This window comes from Sinohyriopsis cumingii, chromosome 14, assembly GCF_028554795.1.
Source record: "Sinohyriopsis cumingii isolate HCF-2022 chromosome 14, ASM2855479v2, whole genome shotgun sequence".
NCBI lineage: Eukaryota > Metazoa > Mollusca > Bivalvia > Unionida > Unionidae > Sinohyriopsis > Sinohyriopsis cumingii.
This window is the reverse complement of record NC_142974.1, coordinates 41,192,583-41,214,154: the sequence shown is the minus strand read 5'-3', so window position 1 is coordinate 41,214,154 and position 21,572 is coordinate 41,192,583. Positions and strand designations below refer to the sequence as shown.

Sequence of the window (21,572 nt, the reverse complement as noted above, 5' to 3'; positions counted from 1 at the left end):
ATATCTTCAGGTGATACCGCAGAAATATGTAGCTGTTGCCAAGTACAGCTTCAGTCACTCGTGTATAAAGTTTAGCAGTCTCATGTGCTGTCTGTTCTTGACCTAGACTTTCCTGCTCAACCTTTTTCTTAAATGCATCCCTTGTTGCAACAAATTTCATTAGAACCTCTATTCACTTTGCGTCCAGTTTCATAAATATCAATTAGATTAATTTTCACAGTCCTAAACCTTGTATATTTCACATCTGAACAAGCGATTTCAATCTCGTACTAGTTTATCAAATAAAAGAATTGTAATTTCCCTGAGCAGCAGGCTGCTTCGATGCTGATATTCTGCCAGGAACGTTATGGTGAAGCTCAGCAAATTTATCTTTTAATAAGCCCCACCACTGTTCTCGTGCTATATTTTGTATGTCGATATTGTTGAGTCCTGCAAATAATACAAAACATCATGCATTTCGGGTTATAAATCGATCGAAGTTATACAATTCTTGTGCCAGATAGACTGCATTACATTATCTGTTGCGCGACAATGAAAAATACGATTTATCATATTCATCTCAGCGTTGCTAAGCGGAATGCCATCAAGGACAATTATTTTATGCTCGTCGGAATCTAGCTGTATAACTAGAATGAGATTGTCACGTTTGCTGAGCCCCATATATAAATTTATTTATAAGCTATACTGTACCTGTCTTGGGAATTTTTCGCGGCCTTGTGTTTGATCTCTAAAGATTTCCGCGTGCGGTAGTGTTGAACACTTACGCAAGGTTACCGTGAACAGCAGAGACCGGAAACTTGAGTTGGAAGGGGACCGATCTCATTACTTAAAAAAAGCTTGCCGATATCACACCCATATGTTAAAGTTTGTTCAAGGATCAAAAGGAAGTCCGCAAGGGAAAGAGGTCTATTCTTATGCGTCCCCACATTGACAAACAGCGAGAGGGACTTTGTCCGCTAAGTTTTATTGATCGGTCCAGATCGATATCCAATCGAAAATTGAGATAGACGGCATGATTACAATTCAGACCCGAACAATACATTCCAACTAATAGAGAAAATTTAGTATTCGCCTAAAGGGATTACTGATCAATATGTTTTACTCCGAGAAAAAGCCACTTGTAATCTGGCGAGAAAACTTAGCGGTAGATTCTAAGGAAAGAAAAAGGTTTGAAAGGAAGTTTTAAGGGAGAGAACTTCCGGTTCCACTGAGTCCCGATTCTGCAAGTGGTTGAAACGGAAATGAGACTAGCCGAAACAATCGAAGAGTACAGAAGTCTAGTCGAGGCAGAGAAGGGGAGGATGAGGAGGAGGAGAACGAGTCTAGAAAAAGTCGAGAAGGAGAAGAAGGAATTTGGAGATAGGTCGGAGAGGAATGTATGTATGTATCCTCTGTGGATTCATGGCGTAGATATAAACTCGATCTGAAGAGATCATTAAGTAACATATTCTTCAGCAGGTTAGTTTTGTCCGATCCAGTTCGTCCTACTATCATATAATGACCATCTTTCAGGTGTGATTATACTGATGTTTTATTAATCGTTCGGTATCAAAATAAGTTATGCTCATTCTATACTAGGTATTCACAAAATTTCATCAGGCAGTCAAAGTTAAATTTATCAGGCAGTCAAAGTTAAATTTCTCAGGCGGCCAAAGTTAAATTTTGTGGTGCGGTAAGAAATAAAAATGATTACATAACATTTAGTACGTTAAGCAGCTAGCTCAACAGAAGACGAAACTGCAACCACTGCGGATGGAATAGATTTAACGAAATACATAAAAAAATCTGGAGATACAATGACTGGTAATTTAGGTATGTCAGGTCAGCATTTGTTAGACCTTGAAACAACGTATCCACCTATCGATGTAGATGATACGCAAGCTAGTAAGTTTTGCCCAGCTAAAGACGATCGATAATATTAAGTTATCGTTAAGTTTTGATACTATGACTGGCGAGTTAGATATGGGCGCTAATAAAAGAACAACTACATATTATCCAACCGCTGCATCTGATGTAGCAAATAAATCTTATGTTGATTTGACATCAATATATGTAACAAATAATGCTTTCAGTATGTCAAGTACAGCTGCCGATGCACTTTACGTTAAGAAAACCTGTGGCACAATCACAGGTGCAATCAATGTGGTTGCCACTAAGATATCTTCTACGTATGTTCCAGTTACTGCATTTGATTTTATAAAACAACAGTACGTAGAGAGTCTTGCTAAATCGCTTGCGACTGGTGGTAGTACAAAACGGGCTAAAATAGTATCGGTCACATTCCACATCTCGCTGATGCTATAAATAATCGTTACGGTTTTGTTGCATCTGCGTCAAGTAATTATTCTGGAAATAATCCAAAGCAAGCGTTTGCTGTAGCAATATGGAAATTTAAATTACGAGCTCGATTAAATGTTAAGATCGGATTAATTTGTGCCTGGAGATTAGAAGGATCTAATGATGACTCAACATGGACTACGCTGTATATTGCAACGTTTATTCATATTAATACTTCTCGTCAATTTACACTTAATTCAGCAGTAACCACAAACAAGTACTCGTATTTCCGGATTTAAGTCATCGGCGCAGAAAGTACTTACCCAGGATTGACGATGTTTTAGACATATGTAGTTGACGATGTAATGTAATTGTAATATATAACGCATGTTGATCTTCCATTGTATCGCTTAGAGTCGCAAAAGTGTTTTACAGCACTATTCTAAACCCCGAAAACGGTGATTCAAATAGTTGACGTTGATCACCTAGACCCAGCGAGTGGCAAAGAAGCAAGGTCAGCAGATACAGTCGCTTGAATGAAAAAATTAGCTTTCAATCTTCCCGGTTTAAATGAGAATAATGACAATTGTGTTAGAGTTGCAGGAATGACAGGACCTCAAGTGAAATACGCAATCAAAGACGTTAATATAATTAATAAATACTCTCTTGTAAGCGACGGTGAGGAATGTCAATTAAATGTTGAGTCGTTGTTAATTAATACGTTGCTTGAGCCAAACAAAGAAAATGTTTTGACGATCGACAAATCTAATTTTATACAAATGAAATATCATGGGGGTAAAAATCCGGAGGAAGAGCGACTGAAAAAGATTTATAATAAGCCTGATAATCTTGCTGACACTAAGAAAAACAGGTTTCTTACAAATCGTAAGCTCAAAGACATATTTATTAAACGTCGAATATTTCGTGTGCTAGGCATTGACTATTATCATAAAAGTACGTTGTTGGAAATAGTAGATAATAATACTGATACTTACCTGCTAACAACAGCATATCTAGTTCTAATAGACTAGCCGGTGATAAGAAAAGTATGACAGATGTCATATTAATGCTGCACCAAACTCAGTATCAGATACTGAGCATATAATTAAGTCATATGATGATGATGTCTAACGAGACCTATTTTATCAGGACCTTAACAATACTACAACTGTAGAACCTAGTATTGACGAAAATTATGACACGCGTGATAGTTCTAAAAATGTGCGTTGAAAAACTATAAAAAAAGAAACTGGAAAATTAGTGACAGAAGCAAAATACAGAAATATCAAAATGTAGCTAAAAACCTAAACCTACCTGTCAACAACATAAATATAGGGAAAGCAGATATTCGCGGTCTTTTGAGTTTGACAACAACATATGCAGCTCTCAGGCAGCATCTAGTACTTAAAAAATTTAAGCTGGGACAGTTATGTTATGTTGTTAGTTATATTGACGAAACGGAAGATATTTATCGTGATAGAATCAATGATATTACTGAAATACTAGCATATTTTGATCCAGCATTTTCATCCTCAGATCGTAAAGTCTTAACAGGTAGCATATATAATGAGATCTGATCTGAATCATATGATAAGTACAGAGATTTTCTTGCTGACCCTGTAATTAATAAATTTAGTACTCTGATCGATAAGGCTACCGCTGAAAATACCTTCACTACGGAAATTGAAATAATTACTGAAACAGTTTCATAATTGCAACAAATTTTTTATTGGTTGTAATCACATATCTGTCAGGCAATGATAGGGATGAGCTCATCAAATACTATAAATATTATCATAAAAAATATATTGTGTCAGATGAGCTAGAAAATATTACAGTAAAATAACAGGCATGCTGAATTACATTCCTATGTTACTAACAACGGCTGGAATTATGTCAGCTGGCGGATCCGCAAATCCATTATTAATGATAGTGTCAGGGGTAGGTATTGTTTTATCAGCGGTGAATAAAACGATCGGGCCAAAAATGAGAACAAATATACTTCTTGCAAAATAGCAATAGCGACTTATAATAAAATTCTAAATCAACTTTGAGCTTATCTGCGTGTTGAAAAGTTTATTATGTTAGATCTTTTACAGGAACTGCGAGTCAAAGACAATTTGCTCGTTGATATGATACCAAATAGAGTTGTAAAATATGACAAAAAGTACTCGGTAAATTTTGTGTGAATTTAAAAGCTAAGGACAGTACAAATTTTGTGTGAAATATATTTTTTAAAAAATGGAAGATATTACAGTGGAAGATACCACGTTAAAGATGAAACGAATTCTCTTCAGGGGCAAGCACATGACAAGTATGCTTGCCCTTGAAAAGTACATCACGTATTTCAAAAACAGAAATAAGATAGTAACCAGATCATTTTAGTTGCTTGTGTTACGGACTCACTTTCTGACACTATTGACAATCTTTACAATCCAATATCTCAGGATAAATACACAAAGATCACAGTCGATGACCAACTAAGGAAATGTTATGTCGAATGACTGAGCCATAAAAAACAAAACAAAAGGAAGTACATGCGACCAGGTTGAATGTTGGATATCTCTAAAATCCTGGGTAACTATTATATTTTTATTTTTCCATTGTGCGTGAACACACCCTTGGTGAATCGATAAGTGCAAAACAAAATATTAGAAATTCAGAGGTCTGTCCAGGCTAAATTTTAGTTTGTTAATTTGTAATCAAGCACGCCCTCCCCCCGGTGAACCTAGGGCGATTTAGAATGAACGCCCTTTTTGATGTTTTAAAGGCCCACGGGAGTTGCATCTGGATTAGTTTTGTTTTGTTTAAAAGTTTATAATTACCAATTTCAGTATATCTCGTCTTTTTTTTAATGCATCGCAGGTTCGCTCCACTATAATAGCATATGTTGCCAAACGCCGCCAATATGTATATCGCGGTCTTTTGGACTTAAACACATGAAGTCGTTTTCACATGTCGATCTAAGGTTTGTATGTACGCCGTAACCGTTAGGTCAACGAACTTTTGCAGATATACAGATGAAATTTAAAGATATAACTATATGAATTAGGTGCTGATCACTTTAGAGCGTGTGTTGTGAATATACAATTATCGATATTCTTATTACCTGTAAATCTCAGCAAGTTATTTATCAGCCATACGTGATATGGAAAAACCAAGCGTGTTAGGTATAGTAAAATTTTGTGGGAATGTTAGGTATAGTAAAATTTTGTGTTAAATATAAAATAAAAACCGCAGTAGTTTTGGTAAGTGGGTGTTTCTCAGCCAACCCTATTTTGCATGACAACGATGCTAATTCAATGATAGATCATCGAGTTAGGTAATCGATAATGAAGTCTACGCTGTTGCCTCAACAAAAGTTGTTTTAGTATTTTGTTTAGACTAACATGGGGGTGAGGGAAGTAAAAATCCTGCTGTCATCCAACTTTAAAATAGGATTTGGCTGTGAAATCCCACTAATCAAGACTAATAGCATATCCTAAGAAATATTTCCACTCAATTAATATAATCTGCCCCCATCAGACCGCACAAACACAAAAACGTGTTTACCCGAAATATCGAACCTAAAAAATTAAATTTAAAATCATGACATTCGAATGATGGATAAATGGCATTGAGACCATCAAAAGCAAAATATAGTCCAGGAGCGGTAGAGATGTAAGTTTTCAAACGTATATATCATTACTATGGCAGCCTTACTGAATGACATGACCACTCCGGTGGCCTAGTGGTTAGAGCGTACACCTCGGATGCGAGAAGTTACGGGTTCGAACCCGGCTCGAGTCATACAAAAGACTTACAAAAATGGTACTAGCAGATACCTCGCTTGGCGCGCAGCATTAAGAGGTTATTGTTAGGACTGGTCGACCTGGTGCCCAGATAATGTGACTGTGTGGGACATGGTGCAACATGTCTGCGGTATGACGCCCCAACGCTAGACATCACTATAAACGTCCATACAGCAGACATCGTAGCGATATGCACCCCCCCCCATGACATCCCTATCATTAATGATTATACATTGTTATCTGTGTCAAAATCAACTTAAAATGATACATAGTCATATTTTTCTCACTTAATAGCTTCGTTTTTTAAATTTTTTTTTTATATAAGCCTCCTGCATATCGAGGAACTTGAACCACTGTGCCATTCTTCAGGAATTCAATTATTTCTGCTTTATCTGCAACAAAGAGAAAAAATATTAGAATAATTCCCAACATTTAAGACCGTTCATGAAGTAGTGACTTAAACCTGTTCATGCCTATATAAGCCTAGAAGAGATCTCTAAAATGATCACATGAACACATTTTATGAACAGTATTTACAATACTTGTCAGGATACAAACTTGAGATTGAGACCAGACTACTGGGTCACAATGTCTCCCAGGCGCGGAAAAATAAAATCGGTGATAACAAGTATTAAAAGACCGAACTATATCGTCTCGACAATGGCCATAGCTGTAGATATTGTACATTTTATTTTTAAAGCTATAGCAAGTGAAAAAGTTACGCTGGTAATTGCAACAGGAAACTGACCAAGCCATATACTGTGGTCGAAATCAAGAGGTAAAACAAATTAAATTTCATCTTTAAAGTCAAGAGCACCTGGGGCAATTAATATACAGAGAAGATATGGAAGTGCTGACTTAGAAGATATCACCTATTTCATGTAGGGTTCATTTATATATATTTCCTAGGTAAAGTCTAACAAAAAAACTAGCATCAAAACTTGAATGGCGTGTGATGCGACTATTCATGTTGACAAGACTGACAACGCCAGGATGACTAAATTAGTGTTCCCTATTCTATAACTACACTGGATTTGTTTTTGACAACAGCCAGACTATGAATGCCTATCCCAGCAAACGTACAAACACGCACACAATCAAACACCTGAAAATTAATGTAATTCTGTACCGGTGTATTTCACAGAAATAGAAGTGCTTAAAACACAGCAATATCATAACTAATGAGCCCTAGCAGCCCTAAAAATAATGCAGCAAGGTGAAGAAAATAACATTTTGTTTGGTGATATGGAAGTACCCTGAAAGATTCACACTTTAATAATCGTCTCATGATATCAAAGACTTTAATGTATTGAAATAGCATATGGTAAGGTTAACAATCTTGGCCAATATTAAGCTATATCTTTCATTTGCCCCAATGAGACGACAAGAGGTTGAAATCCTCCAAGAGACATGATCAGTCCTTTTTTAGTAAAACACTCTAGTCCAGAAGACGTCCAAGTCCATAAAATTACAAATTTGGATTTTTTAATATAAAAGACAAAACATAAAGGACACGAAAATCGAATAAAGTCATCTACATGCATGCCGTATATAATGTGTGTACGTCAAGTGTATGCTTTTTCTTGGCGGGTCGTAAATTAAAAGAAATAAGTAAAATATTGATAATGCAGTAATGGACTGAAACTATAATCATGTCATATTCAAATGAACATTAATTTGCTTACTATTTTTACTTATTTGTCCTTGAGTGTTATAATGGCCTGAAAATCTAACCATGTCAACTAAATATTAGTATCAATGCGCATACCAATATCATATTTGTCTATTTCGCGAATGCTTGTTTATTCATGCTTAAACATTTTAGTCCAAATAGTCTGTGTCCCAAAAGTTTCAAATCATGTAATCAAATGGAAAACATTTTTTAAAGCATGCGACTGAAGATGTGTTTTTATCATATTACATAGATGCTTCCAAAATAGCGAAAACATACTGGCATAAATATACCCTCCAAAAAGCATGATTCAAATGAAAGCAAAATGTGTTCATAAAACAAAAACCACCATAAACAGTCTAGTCAAACGAACATTAACATGTGGAAAAATTTCAAAGCCGAATGTAACTCCAATTGTGTGTTATCAGCATATACATGCAAAGAAAACATGTATGCAAAATTTCATTTGTGCTTCGGGCTTAAACATCTGCAACAAGGTTTCACGCCCAAAACATATTGACGATGAAACGATGTAAAAGTTCATTAAAACCCCAAAACATCAGGTCACAGTTCCCCCCTCCGAATAGGCTCTTGGGACTCACTCAAGGTATCTAAATATCTTTAGTGAAATTTGGCTCAAGGGTCTGTGAACTATCTTGCTTACAAAAGAGCGTGACTGAAAGACAGACAACAAAATGCTAATATGTCTCGTTTGATTTGGGGTTGAAGCTTGTGGTTACAACAAAACGGCTGAGCTCGAAATGTTTCACTCAAAATTTTATACACCATTAACTAGTGTTTATATGAATGTTTTCTTCAACACTGAAACAAATTAAGTTTTACATGTATTTGTGTCTATGTTGCTGGTATGTCAACAGTTTTGTTGGTTTATAGTTACCTTACAGCAATAGCAAGATAATGGGACAACAAATCCTTTGCAGGACAAAGTGTGACGTATCAAAGTAATGCTATATTTAATTTTCCTACATACACAAATTCACAAGTTAATATTTTAGTGATGTGATTAATAGTCTCACGCAGTAGTAAGCTATCTTCAAGTTGTTCATAATAACAAGTAAGAGTTTTGTCTGGTAGCTATTTATGTCTTCAACTTAAGCTGTTAAATACGTATTTGTTTATTATAAAGAAGAGACTCTTGTTTGATTATATGCAATTGCCGTGTTGACTTTTGTACATAAATACTGTTTAAATATACAGCAAGCTTTTATCCACTTGGATACCAAGTATTTTATCATTATGCACCATTTGTAAGCAGGTCCTGTGACAAAAATTTGAGATGGTTAGATTAGGTAATAACAAGTGAAGATGGTTAGATTAGGTAACAACAAGTGAAGATGGTTAGATTAGGCAACAACAAGTGAAGATGGTTAGATTAGGTAACAACAAGTGAAGATGGCTAGATTAGGTAACAACAAGTGCACATTTTGTGTTGTCGATATTATACCACGATTGGAGTGTAGTGGTATTTTGGAGAGTACATTCAAATTGACGTTGAGATTCATTTGCGTCTGATAAAAAAATAATATGTATTAATGTCAGCTGTCTGTATAGTTTTTCTTATAGCTAAAAGCAGAAGAATGCAACTAGATTTGTAGTTTTTGACTTTATCCGTAATTCCTCTTTTATAACGGGACTTAACTTTAATCAGATTCTAAGGTTTTCGGAACTCATCCGTCTTTACTCAATGATGACATATAATAAGAAACAGTCTCAGTAATTACTCATAAACCTGGACAAAACTAATAAAATCCTGTCAACATTTTCTCATTGACCGAATGGAAGCATTTAAAACATGTTGATAGCTCATTTGGTATTTTAAAGCCTGGATCTCTTGGGAGAATTCACAGCAGAAGTCATAAAGTTACTTTAAAATTGATTCTGCAGTATGTTTCGTCACGTTGGAAATGAATGAGTGAAATTATCTGCCATCTCTTTAAGATTTTGATACATAATATAATTTGATTTAAATGATTAACGTTAAGTAATTGTTTCTTAAGTGTTTCAGCTCTAAACTCTCGGAACATTATTCGAATGGACTATTTCTATTATCTTCGCACCATGGGTTTCGCATAATTTGTATTTATTAGTCTTGTCGTATACATTTTGTCACAATTTATCTTTTGTATGTAAAATAGTTCAATACTGATGGCCTTTTATTTTCATCTCTTTCTCTTATGGCGGCTGAAACATTAAATGTCCAGCAATCAAGTTATTTTGCTTATTCAAATCTCTGTGGAATTTACTGTGGCATGTGTAGTGACAACGTTCCTTTATGTGAAGCATAAACAAGACTTTAAACACAAACTTTAACCTACTGTTTACAGATGACATTGATGATAGTGATTACACTGACCCTGGAGGAATTGCAGTCGCCAAAAAGACTCAAATTATCTAGTCTATATACTTGTATAAAGTGTATTTGAAGAAATAGCTAAACTGTATAACATTTATCCTTTAGAAACATAAATCGGATTAGACGAAGGAACATTGCAGTATTTAAAAAGCCTATAGCTACACAAACATATCCACCTTTGGCTAATGATCTCTCCTGATCTCTTTGGTACCCTGGACTCTTCTAAGCTCTCTTTCATTGTGGATCATTCTCTTCTCGCTGGTGCTGCGATCCGTTCTGACCACTCTGTTGCTGTTGACAGCTCGGATACGTATAGCGCTCGCTACTCTTCCGTTGCTATGGATGCAGCTGATCTCTATGTTGCTGTTGACCTCCCTGACATATCCGGCATTATTCATGTTTCTGCAGAAACACCTGACACAGCAATGGTTTGAAACTAATCAGCCCTGTTGCAAGTAATCTCGTATGTAAAGTATATATGAAAGAATGGTATTTACCATTTATATGTAACTAATGCTTTTCAAACATAACTGTCGTCAGTTTAATCATCTATCATTACTGTATTTCACACAATACACTATCACATTTTGTCACTTCCATATTCTAGTCAATATCAAATTGACAATGACACATTCCTTAATTCACTTTCGTTGCAATACTCAACATATGATATAAAATAATAGTATCTCACTTTGCATTCGTGTACATCAGCAATGGACCATGCGATTTGTTCACAGTAATTAAAATTTAACTCCTATTTACAGTATCACAATAAATGCTCCAATGGCATACGAACAAGTACAAGTATAAATACCTGGATATTAACATCATTGGAAAGACACAAGATAATTATGAGAAATATAACACAAATTAATCTAAAGTAAACCCTTGACTTTACAATAATGAACTCATGGTAAGTTTCTCTTCCTGAAATAAAAGTAGAAATAACAACATATACATTGCGTAAGGATGATTAGAGCTCAACGAATGTTTTGATAAAATAATATCAAACATTTTAGAAAGTTTTCTTAAAATGCCAACTTTTTCAGATCTCATTAATTCTTTTAATTTTGATACATTTGGTCTGGCATAGAAATGTTTGGGTATTAGCTGCTTTCTTTGCTCTCTAAAATAGCTATATAATTTTTGAGTACACAACAAAATGTGCCGAGCTTGTACACAAAGAACAGCTTGTAAATGATTTCTTTGATGCGTGTCTTAGTAATTTAACTCGTGAAATTTCTTTGACAGGTGTGTTTGGAAATAAAATGCGCATGTCTCGAAATGATTACCAGCCTTATTTTGTCTTTAAATGCGCGATAGATGTAACGAAACGCTAGCACCTACAACCGTGCTTACGATGTATTATTTATGTAATAATTATAGGAGACAACAATTATCTTTTCGGCAATAAAGGAAATGGTTAAAAAAGTGTTCCCGAGTCATTCAGAGCATTTAGACAAAAAAAGGGGAAACGAGATCCCGGACTCTATAGGGTTCTCTCTTCCCCCAAACAAGTTTTAGACAGACTTAACAAAAAGCATGTTTTTGACCGACTTAACACCGGAATACGTAAGCAAAGAAGAAGAACTCAGTCAAATTTTCCTTCCACCAATAAATTAATGTTTTCCGAATACGATTGTTATCTGAATATTTTAATGCACCAAACTCTCTGTTAATGAAACATGGTTTACCTGCCACTAATGTTACTCTGGACAAGGCTGCACATGTTCTGAAAACAATTATGAAAAGTTGATAATATTAATTGTTCTTGCTCCAAGGTAATATAATTGGCCGAATGGGGGAAGAGAACTCTCAAAAGGCCAGGTGACCACTTAATTTATTTCAAAATAATGCATATAGATTATGCGATACAAATGGTCATATATTATTTTGATCATAATTTACTGCATATGATAGTGATTGAGCAATATGACGTGGTAGGTGTATAATAGTTAGAAAGCCTTTCTTTAAATCAAAACGTTATCAGAGAATCTTTGAGAATAAGTCTACTTTTCTCATCAAATCTCTTAACTCCATAAATGGTTTTGAAACATGGTACAGGAATAAAAATCACTTTCACTAAATTAATCCCTCTTACAAAAATTTATTTTTCAACCGTTCAACACAACATTGACAAGTTTTGACATTTCGAAAAGCAATGGAAAAATCGGTACAGTGCCAAAAGAACGAAGATTGCTATACCATAGGATTGAATGTAGTCTTCGGGGTTATTGGAAAATCATATGAATACGTCAGGGAAGAGTTTGATTGGTCAGTATTTCAAATGGCTTTTTATTATTCATATTTAAATTGTAGCATGGTGCTTTTTGTTTGGTAAACATTGCACGCTAAAAAATTTATAAAACGGAACACAAATAAGTCAAACTATAAGTTTAAATTTTTGTTTAGTCAAATGTTTATCTGATATCGTCTTCACTATTCTCATGTTCGAGTACGGAACAACCTTACTAGAAGTTCACAGCAAAATTAAATATTTGCGATAGACTGCCTGTGACAAAATTGCCCGACGTAATATAAAGAAGTCAAAAGGTCTTTCCAGCTTTTACACTAAATTAAATTTACACAATGGTTTGCATAATGATACAATCATGATTTACTTCTGATGTGTAATTTATCTAAATAACAAAAGGCTTAAGTCGTAACCTGAATCCATTTTACAAGGCAAAAACCTACAGGTAAATGATAATAATTTCATCACCATAATTTGGTCATATGAAAAATACCACAGCACTGTTTTAATTCTGAGAGGCTACGAAGTTTTAATTCTAGAAATGATCCAATGGTCGGTACCACTCAGAAAAGTGGAGATACTTAGAAACCAAGAGTCCCGCGAAGGAACCGATGCTCTACTGTCTGAAAAGAATATCATGGAATTCAAGATAGGGCCGTTAATTCCTTTTAACACCTAAGTGTTGAGATCATGTCTGATATTCTTCAGATTAGCCGCCGAGATGGCCATATTGGATGTTTGATCTGCGCCTTTTTCGTTTAGGACACAATGCACATCATTATATGTAGAAACCTTTGTGTGCAAACTAATTGCAGATATGAGAATTCGAGAGGAGTACTGAAAACAGGATTTTCAAGATTGTCATATGGTTATATTTGATATAAGATTGGCACCCGCTGCATTAGGATGAACTTGATCTCATAAGAAGTGTTTTGGTGTTTTGGTGACAACCGTATTTCGATATAACCATCAATCTGAAGGAGCTGCTGTAACATATTTATAAGATGGTCACTCTGGTGGCCGTATTGGATGTCAGTTTTATTTAAGATTAAACAGACGCCATAAGAAGTTTTCTGGTGAAACCCCATGTTGATGTGACATTCCATTTTGGAGGAGTAGTGATAACAATATTTACAAGATGGCCATATTTGAGATCAGATTACAATCATTTTTATTAGGACAGACTAGGGATCAGATTAAGAATTCTGATGAAAATCCCATGTCGTATTCGATTTTTCGAAATGCTGCTGTGGTGTCCTGCTGGGTGTCAGATAAGCATCATTTTCGGTTCGAGCCAACTAAGCATTATAAGAATAATTATGGTAAAAACCAAATGCTGGCACGACTTTCCATGTTGATGGAATTTGCGGTAACATTATTCTTACGACTTGAAGGTGGTGAACTATGTAAGAAAAACAAACAAACACAACACGTTTAGTAAAATCAACACATTACCTAATTCTCTAAGTTGCACAGTGAAAATGTAAGAGGAACTACATTACTGTCAACTGAGTCCTAAAGAATCCTAATTTTCTACCGCAGATTTAAAATATAGATTGTTCTGAATGAATTCTAATAATTTTGAATGTGCATTTGTACCAATATTCATGGATGATTAGATGTACCAATAATCCTTATGGGTCACAATGATATAACCCAGAATGTTTTTTAACGAGTCCTCAATTAATCTAAAGTATTTTTTAGTCCAAAATGTTAATGATCGCTCTGTTATTCCAAAATATAATTTGAATAAGTGGTTCCTCTTAAGTTATATTTGAACACAACTAAAAGCGACTCCACAGACTGGTATTAAAATAGGGATGACGACTTTGTTTACAAAACCTTTATATACAATCACCTGACCTATGACGCAATATCATTTTGAGGAAAACTTCACTAACTTGTACAAATGGACACTTCAGAAACTTCTAAGTTCATAAATAAAGTCTTGTCTCTGGTCTTGGACTCAAATTCAAGTAAACATTTCGAAAACATGATAATAGTCAGGTACGCCAAATTTCTGTCTTTAATCACGGTAAAAGGTCAAGCACACATTATAAATTAAATATACATAACAACTTATTATCTGCCATAACACCTATTCTGTTGAAAAGATGATGTTTTCTGACGTATAGCGATACCTAGACCTTCAAGATGTCTGCAATGGTGGCCGTAGTTAGATTCGCAATAGTTTTGCTGAGGACCTGCTATTTAACCTTAAACTGCTATTATCCTCTATTTAGAAATATAAATAATACGATTTTCAAGATGACTGATTTGGCGGGAATGTTGGTATCGGAGTAGCACTGTTACGATTCTACTGTCACAAACTAAGTAAAAGAAAGAAGATAAGCCTACAGGTTTTGTTAAAGGTAACAAATAATTTAAGTATCAAAGTTATAAATGAAAATGTGAGAGGAACTTACAGTATTATGACGAGAATCCAAAATAATCCCGATAAAGTCCTATGAAAGTCTAAAAGAATGAAAAGTTACGTATAAATTTCAAAAGCGGAAATGTAAGGGTCCGCCAAGAAACGTCTTCTTGTCATGATGGCATTTTTTTATTAACCCCGTAATAAGTTGTCAAGATGGCATTGTCCAGAACTCTTTTGAATAATCCACAGCAGTTCCAGAATAGTTCTATAGTCCAAATAATGAGCACTTTCTATTTCCACTGAACAGTCCAAACAAAATGTTTTCCCTCTCGATAAGTATCTAAGTACAACATAAAACACGTCTGCAGAGTTTCAATAGGAACACCAAAAATACGAATGACTCCAAAATAGGTGTGAATCCGATTGCTAAGTTCTTTCTTCTATACACATTCTATTACGACTAAGTTCACAACATAACCCCGGTGACAGATCTTATACTCAAATTATCTTGTAACTGCATATTCATGTGACGTAACCCAACTATGAGTAATTACTTAATTTTTCTATAACCTTCTTAACCTCACCAGCCATTGAGGAATTAACCCAATGTGATCAAGATTTATTATTAAGATTATTATTAGTAATTTTCAACATATAGATTGGCATCTATTTATGTCATTTTAATATTCCTAAACAGATCCTAGTCACGTAGACCAAGACCTAACAGACCCTAGTCACGTAGACCCAGACCTAACAGACCCTAGTCACGTAGACCAAGACCTAACAGACCCTAGTCACGTAGACCCAGACCTAACAGACCCTAGTCACGTAGACCCAGACCTAACAGACCCTAGTCACGTAGACCCAGACCTAACAGGCCCACGTCACGTAGACCCAGACCTAACAGACCCTAGTCACGTAGACCCAGACCTAACAGACCCTGTTCACGTAGACCAAGACCTAACAGACCCATGTCACGTAGACCAAGACCTAACAGACACTAGTCACGTAGACCCAGACCTAACAGACCCTGTTCACGTAGACCAAGACCTAACATACCTTAGTCACGTAGACCAAGACCTAACAGACCCTAGTCACGTAGGCAAAATCTATTTAAAGATAATCTGTATAATTTACAGCCATGACATGAATATAAATTACAAATCCAGGAGTTACAAACAGATATACGTAATACGTACAATTTTCATTTAGTTTCAACTTGACAGCACAAAAAGTTCTCTGGTGCAAATTATATATCAATATTACTTTCAACACAGGAAGATAAGCAATAAAAAGGTTGTCATAATTACCGCCATGGAAGCCATATTAAACATCATATTGGCACGTTTCATTTAGATCCAAATATTCACGATAAGAAGTCTTTTAATGGAAACCCTATGTCAATATAACCATCCACTCAGGAAGAGTAATGATAAAAACATTTTCAAAATGGCTACCTTATGAACAAATACTTGTATAGTAATAGGCATGAAGAGTCAAACATAGATAACTAATCAGCACTGGCCTCTAGGGTAGGCTTTACATATTGTTTCATTTTTGTTGGATGTTTTAAGTTCAAAACTCTTGATAAAAGACCAAAATTGTGCCATTGTCATTTATAAAATTTCTACATTTGCCAACTATATCCAAGAACCCATCATTTCAAAGTTTGAAAATTGTACTTTCCCTTCGCGACAAGACAGTGACTAATCGGTCATAATGAAATATCTGTCAAATACATGGTTCATACACCTCCTGTGATATATTATGTACATTTGGTTAGAAAATACGTGACTATTTTATTATAAATTGAAATTTTGTACATTTGGCCTTTGAGAACTCCGAACAATAGATGCGAGTAAAGGATCAGCCCTACATGTTGTTATTACATACACAGCATAGATACAAAATTGTATGACATTCCACCCAGTGCTCCGGGAGATCTGGTAATGGATGCACAGATGGAAAATACGGCATTATACAGTAGGCTTGGTACTTTTCTACAGAGGGTTTGGGGTGGATGGGTGGATTAAAAACAGCAGTCAAATAATAGAATATTTCAGAATTCTAGCATCAGAAATACGAATAATTTATTTTTAATTTCGCGGTGGTACGTTTTAGGTTTTTTAGGTGCAAAGTAGAATAACAGAACATGAACAGATTATACTTTGCAATGGGGGTTTATAAAGCAATCACCATTTTCATCTATGACAGTCATCCCCTCTTGCCTTCATATATGTTTACATGGTAATTCAATTATTGATTGTTCACACAAGAAGTCAGTTCCTCAACATATATTAACAAATATTGAACATAGGATCACGAGGGAAGGGGATAATGAGTCTCCCTAGGTCCAGATTTGGGGACATGTAACTTTTCAGAGATACGAAATACAATAATAGATAGTACCTAATGCACTATTAGTGCTAAAATAATATAAGTCTTATTTTCTTTTGACGGTTGTGCAAAGTTAACTTTAAATTTCTACTGTACTATCATCTTTTCCTTAGATACATACAGTGCATTGTTGCAATGTAATATCATTTTGTGAACCCGTTTTTATAAAATAAATATTTCGTTAATTAGACGATAAATTGTGTATCTGCATAAATATATTCTCATTGGTCATCAAGTCATCCGCGAAACAATTTGAATCTTTGATGTCAAAGGTGTTCCTTCAGCATCGAAAATACATTGCGCTATCACCAACCTTAAACGCTTTTTCAAGTTGGCAATTAGTAATTGAATGTTTTGATCCTTTTCCAGCACACTTTTCGTAATATTAATAATGCCATCCTTTGAAGCTTTATATTCATTTGTGAATGTTTCTGTAAATGAGCCAACCAAAACTCGACTAATTGCTTTGCCATAGTCGACCCTATTTGTGGTTTTAGACCCACATATTCTGAATGAAATCATCCAATGACAAACTATCCATCGCTATATTGCATGTGCCGTTTACTTCTGCGTGGGACGGACCATTTAATTTTCGGTGGGGGTGAGGTGGTTGTATATTCTTTTTGAAGTATTTTTCCTTTCTCCAAACCATACCCATCCCGTTTGAGATATTTTGCCATTTATGTTGGGGTTTGAAGTCAAAGCTATGTCCTATCCAAAAGTTGGAATTCACCTAAACCGTGTGGTGATGGTATAGGGCAACCGCTTTCCACCGTACCAAATACAGAAGATGTATTTGTTTTTAATCCAAATACAATGATACCAACAGAGACATAGAACATGCATTGTGTTTTTAATCCACTTGAAAGTGATACCACCATACACATGCATAACATATATTCATGCGCTAGTCTGTCTTAGAAATAATTAGAACAGGGGTGCACAAACCCCAAACAGCGGTCCGGATCTGGCCAGTACACGTGTTCTGTCCGGCCCTCAGGGCAAATTAAAAGAAAACAGAAATCTGGTCCTTGAACAGTAATTATATTAAAGAAATTAGCGTTTGCGGCCCTCGAATGGTCTTACAAAGTATAATCTGGCCCTTGCCGAAAAGGTTGAGCACCCCCTGAATTAGAGCAAGATTTATTGTCAAATATAGTTCTTCTTATTTTCATTTATGGCAAATGAAATAAGATGTATTATATATTATATGGCGAGACAAATCTATAGCAATGCTGAGGGCAGTCACACCGTATTTAAAACGATTGCCCCCTTTCTAATGTACTGACTATGCAGTCAATAACAGTCTAATAGATTAGTAATCAGTTAGGTGTACATTAGCTATTTAGTTAATTATTTATTTACAGGGATTATTTGTCACGAATATCATTGTGTCTTCCATCAATAATGTAAACACAATCTGTTTCACGTCTATGATCTCTCTCTCTCTCGCCATATATATATATATATATATATATATATATATATATATATAGGTAATGGAAGTTAATAAAAATTCTTCGTTAGGGGATGACACAACTGACATGGACAACACAAGCACTGAGCACGAAAGCAGAGGGTAAACATGAATCATTACATGTTTGCATGACGTTGGTCGGTGAAAGAAAACCTTGAATCATTACATATTTGTGTGACGGTAGTCGGTGGAATGAAAGTATGAATCATTACATCTTTATATACCGGTGTTCGATGCAGGGGATATTACGAACAAGAAGTAATGGAAAAAGAAATAGGAAACAAACGAAAAGTTGCCTTAAAATGAGTAAACTTGTGTTTTGTTTTAAACATCTTTGTTTCCAGTGAAGCAAATTTCAGGTTTGAATCGTTTTCCGATCCGCAAACTACTATAATAGTAACCAAACATTGGGTGATCTGTGTATTTGGACATACTTTCAGCCTAGAGACAAAGGACGGATATTAATGCTACGGACTAGACTAAATATATAAACTTCCAGTGATGTTATGCATGGCGATAAACCGATGCATTACTGAAATTTTAATAAGGCTGCATTGAGAAGGTTAGATTTTTTAAAACGGTTTTCTAAGCCAAATTTTGCATGAGAGACTGTTGTGGTAGTTCATTTATTTTCTGAAATCAACGCTTTTGTCAACATATTCACTGGCATAGATGTTGCGTGCCAAGAGGGAGATTTCATTTCCGGTTCGACTCTCAATCGTCTGATTGGTAGTGGTTAATGTCGTGAACGTAGTAACTTTTTACGGTACCTCAGTACATTCCAGGCAATATAGTCCTAACCTGATTGATAGGTGTGTCAACCCCTGTCGCCGAACTTCTGAGCGATTTGGTCTCGGGCTTATGTGTTTGCAACTCTATATCCCTGAATATGTGATCCTGTCGGGTGTTACCTTGGCACGTACCCGATCGCCTTTAAGAGTTGAGGTTTACAGTACATAACGATAGGAACATCTGGACATCTTGACTTCAAACGCACCGAAGATGCAATCTAGTGCCAATGATTCAAAATGATCTGCGGTAAGTGTCTGGCATCGTAGTGGAGAGGTGAACTGAAGGAGATGCGCTTGTTGGTTTCTGGGTTTTACTTTTTTGGGAAACTTTTCTATCAAGAAATCTACTTTTGTTAATAGCCAAGTAAATTTATTTCCGTCTGTAGCCTTTCATTCTAGGCTGCCTATGGAGTCTCTTTTCAAAGGTTGTCCAAACGATGAGGCTGTAAGGAAGTTTTTTTATTACGTGCTTGAAGTGAAAGCTGGTCGAAAGCAATCATTTGGCTTGCAATACAAGTCGGCTTCTACTTTACAATCTATGATGGCAGGTAATTCAGTATCCAAGAAAGCATTAGACCTGATTGATGACTGTTATCAAGCATGCACGTAACTGGCAAATTCAAAGAATATTTTGAAATTGTAGCCATTTCGAATACATTTTGATTTCATGTTGTCAAGATTATAATATTTTTCATTGTTTATTCTATAGCAGACTGATCTGAACCCGAAACAGGAATACGTAATATATGCAAGTTGTAACATACAACAAAGTGTCTCTCATTACAATTTAATTCCAGAGTTATACCATTCATATAGTTTATGGAATGACATACTGAGCCGAAGGATTCGAAACTCATAAGCATGTTATAAACGTTAGATCTTTAAGCCACACTATACACGCAAGAAATACAACAAAATATGAAATTAGATGTTCAATTTAAGCATGTACATTTACATGGCAGTTTATTTCTTTTTTCTAAAAATATATAATATTTCCATATCACGTGTCATATAACAAAACATATAATGAGGTCAAAAGTATATTTAGTATCCAGATGCGATTCCCTAGTTACTCCTCTAACACATAATATCACAGTCGCATATATCTATATATCTGTCTATCTATCTATCTATCTATCTATCTATCTATATATATATATATATATATATATATATATATATATGTGTGTGTGTGTGTGTGTGTGTGTGTAATTAATACTATAACAATGAAATATCCAGGATATAATTTGCACTTACATAAATTTACATATAATAACAGATGTCGTTATGGTCGATCGTTTTTTAGGTCAATATAAAATATTTTCCAGCATCCGCAAAAGGTTGAAATAAGCTAGTTGAAACATAATAAATTTAAAGGTTTCATTCCTGTAGAAATAGTCACGTAAAGTTTTGCAAACACAACAGATTTTCTGTTTTATTTGTTTGCCGTGTCTATGTTTTCTTATTTGCCGTTGAAAAAGACCCATTAGGATTCAAAAGCGCGCAGGCTAGTTAGATACTAGTTTTGCATTGTTAGTTTTCAGTGTTTATATATATATATATATATATATATATATATATATATATATATATATATATATATATATATATATATAACAGCACGGAGTCATTTAATCGAATGGCGTGAATCGAACTAGCACCCTTCTAGTCAAGAGTCCAACATTTTAAACGCTGTCACAGAGAGAGAGAGAGAGAGAGAGAGAGAGCAAACAGTGGTACTCACACTGATTTCCGTTTTGTACGAAAGAGTTGTTGGCTGGATGTTGTCTGCCAAGATTTTTCAAAAGCCAGAAGTGTTAATGCTTTGAAAAGACAATGCCTACCCCATTTATATACCAGCATTGCGGTTTCCGTTGGTTATGACCTGCCCAATCCACACATCCCCCAATACGTAACTGCGACAGCTAAGAATATCTTTTCTACCTATATTTCTACCTATAGAAGTTGTTTCATTTTCCTTGTTGTTCAATCCCCATACATGAATAATCTGTTATCAGGTTTCCGGTAGAATGCAGTTAATACAGTCGATTGGTGTCAGTGAAAATTTTCACATCCATGATTTTAAATTCCTTGAAAGCGGACCGCTTGTTTTAAAGCTACCTGTACTTGGAAAATACAATAGTCCTCAATGGGAGTTCAGC

At 35.2% G+C, this 21,572-nt stretch overlaps 1 long non-coding RNA gene across 1 annotated transcript; it reads right to left on the bottom strand.

The window, feature by feature from the left end:
* Positions 1-3,981: 3,981 nt before the first annotated feature.
* Positions 3,982-11,846, bottom strand: LOC149783625 (uncharacterized). Its single transcript, XR_016414044.1, has 3 exons — positions 11,809-11,846; positions 10,291-10,528; positions 3,982-6,460 (listed from the first exon to the last, which is right to left on the bottom strand). It is a non-coding gene; the product is annotated as an uncharacterized LOC149783625 (long non-coding RNA).
* Between the last annotated feature and the right edge of the window lie 9,726 nt (positions 11,847-21,572).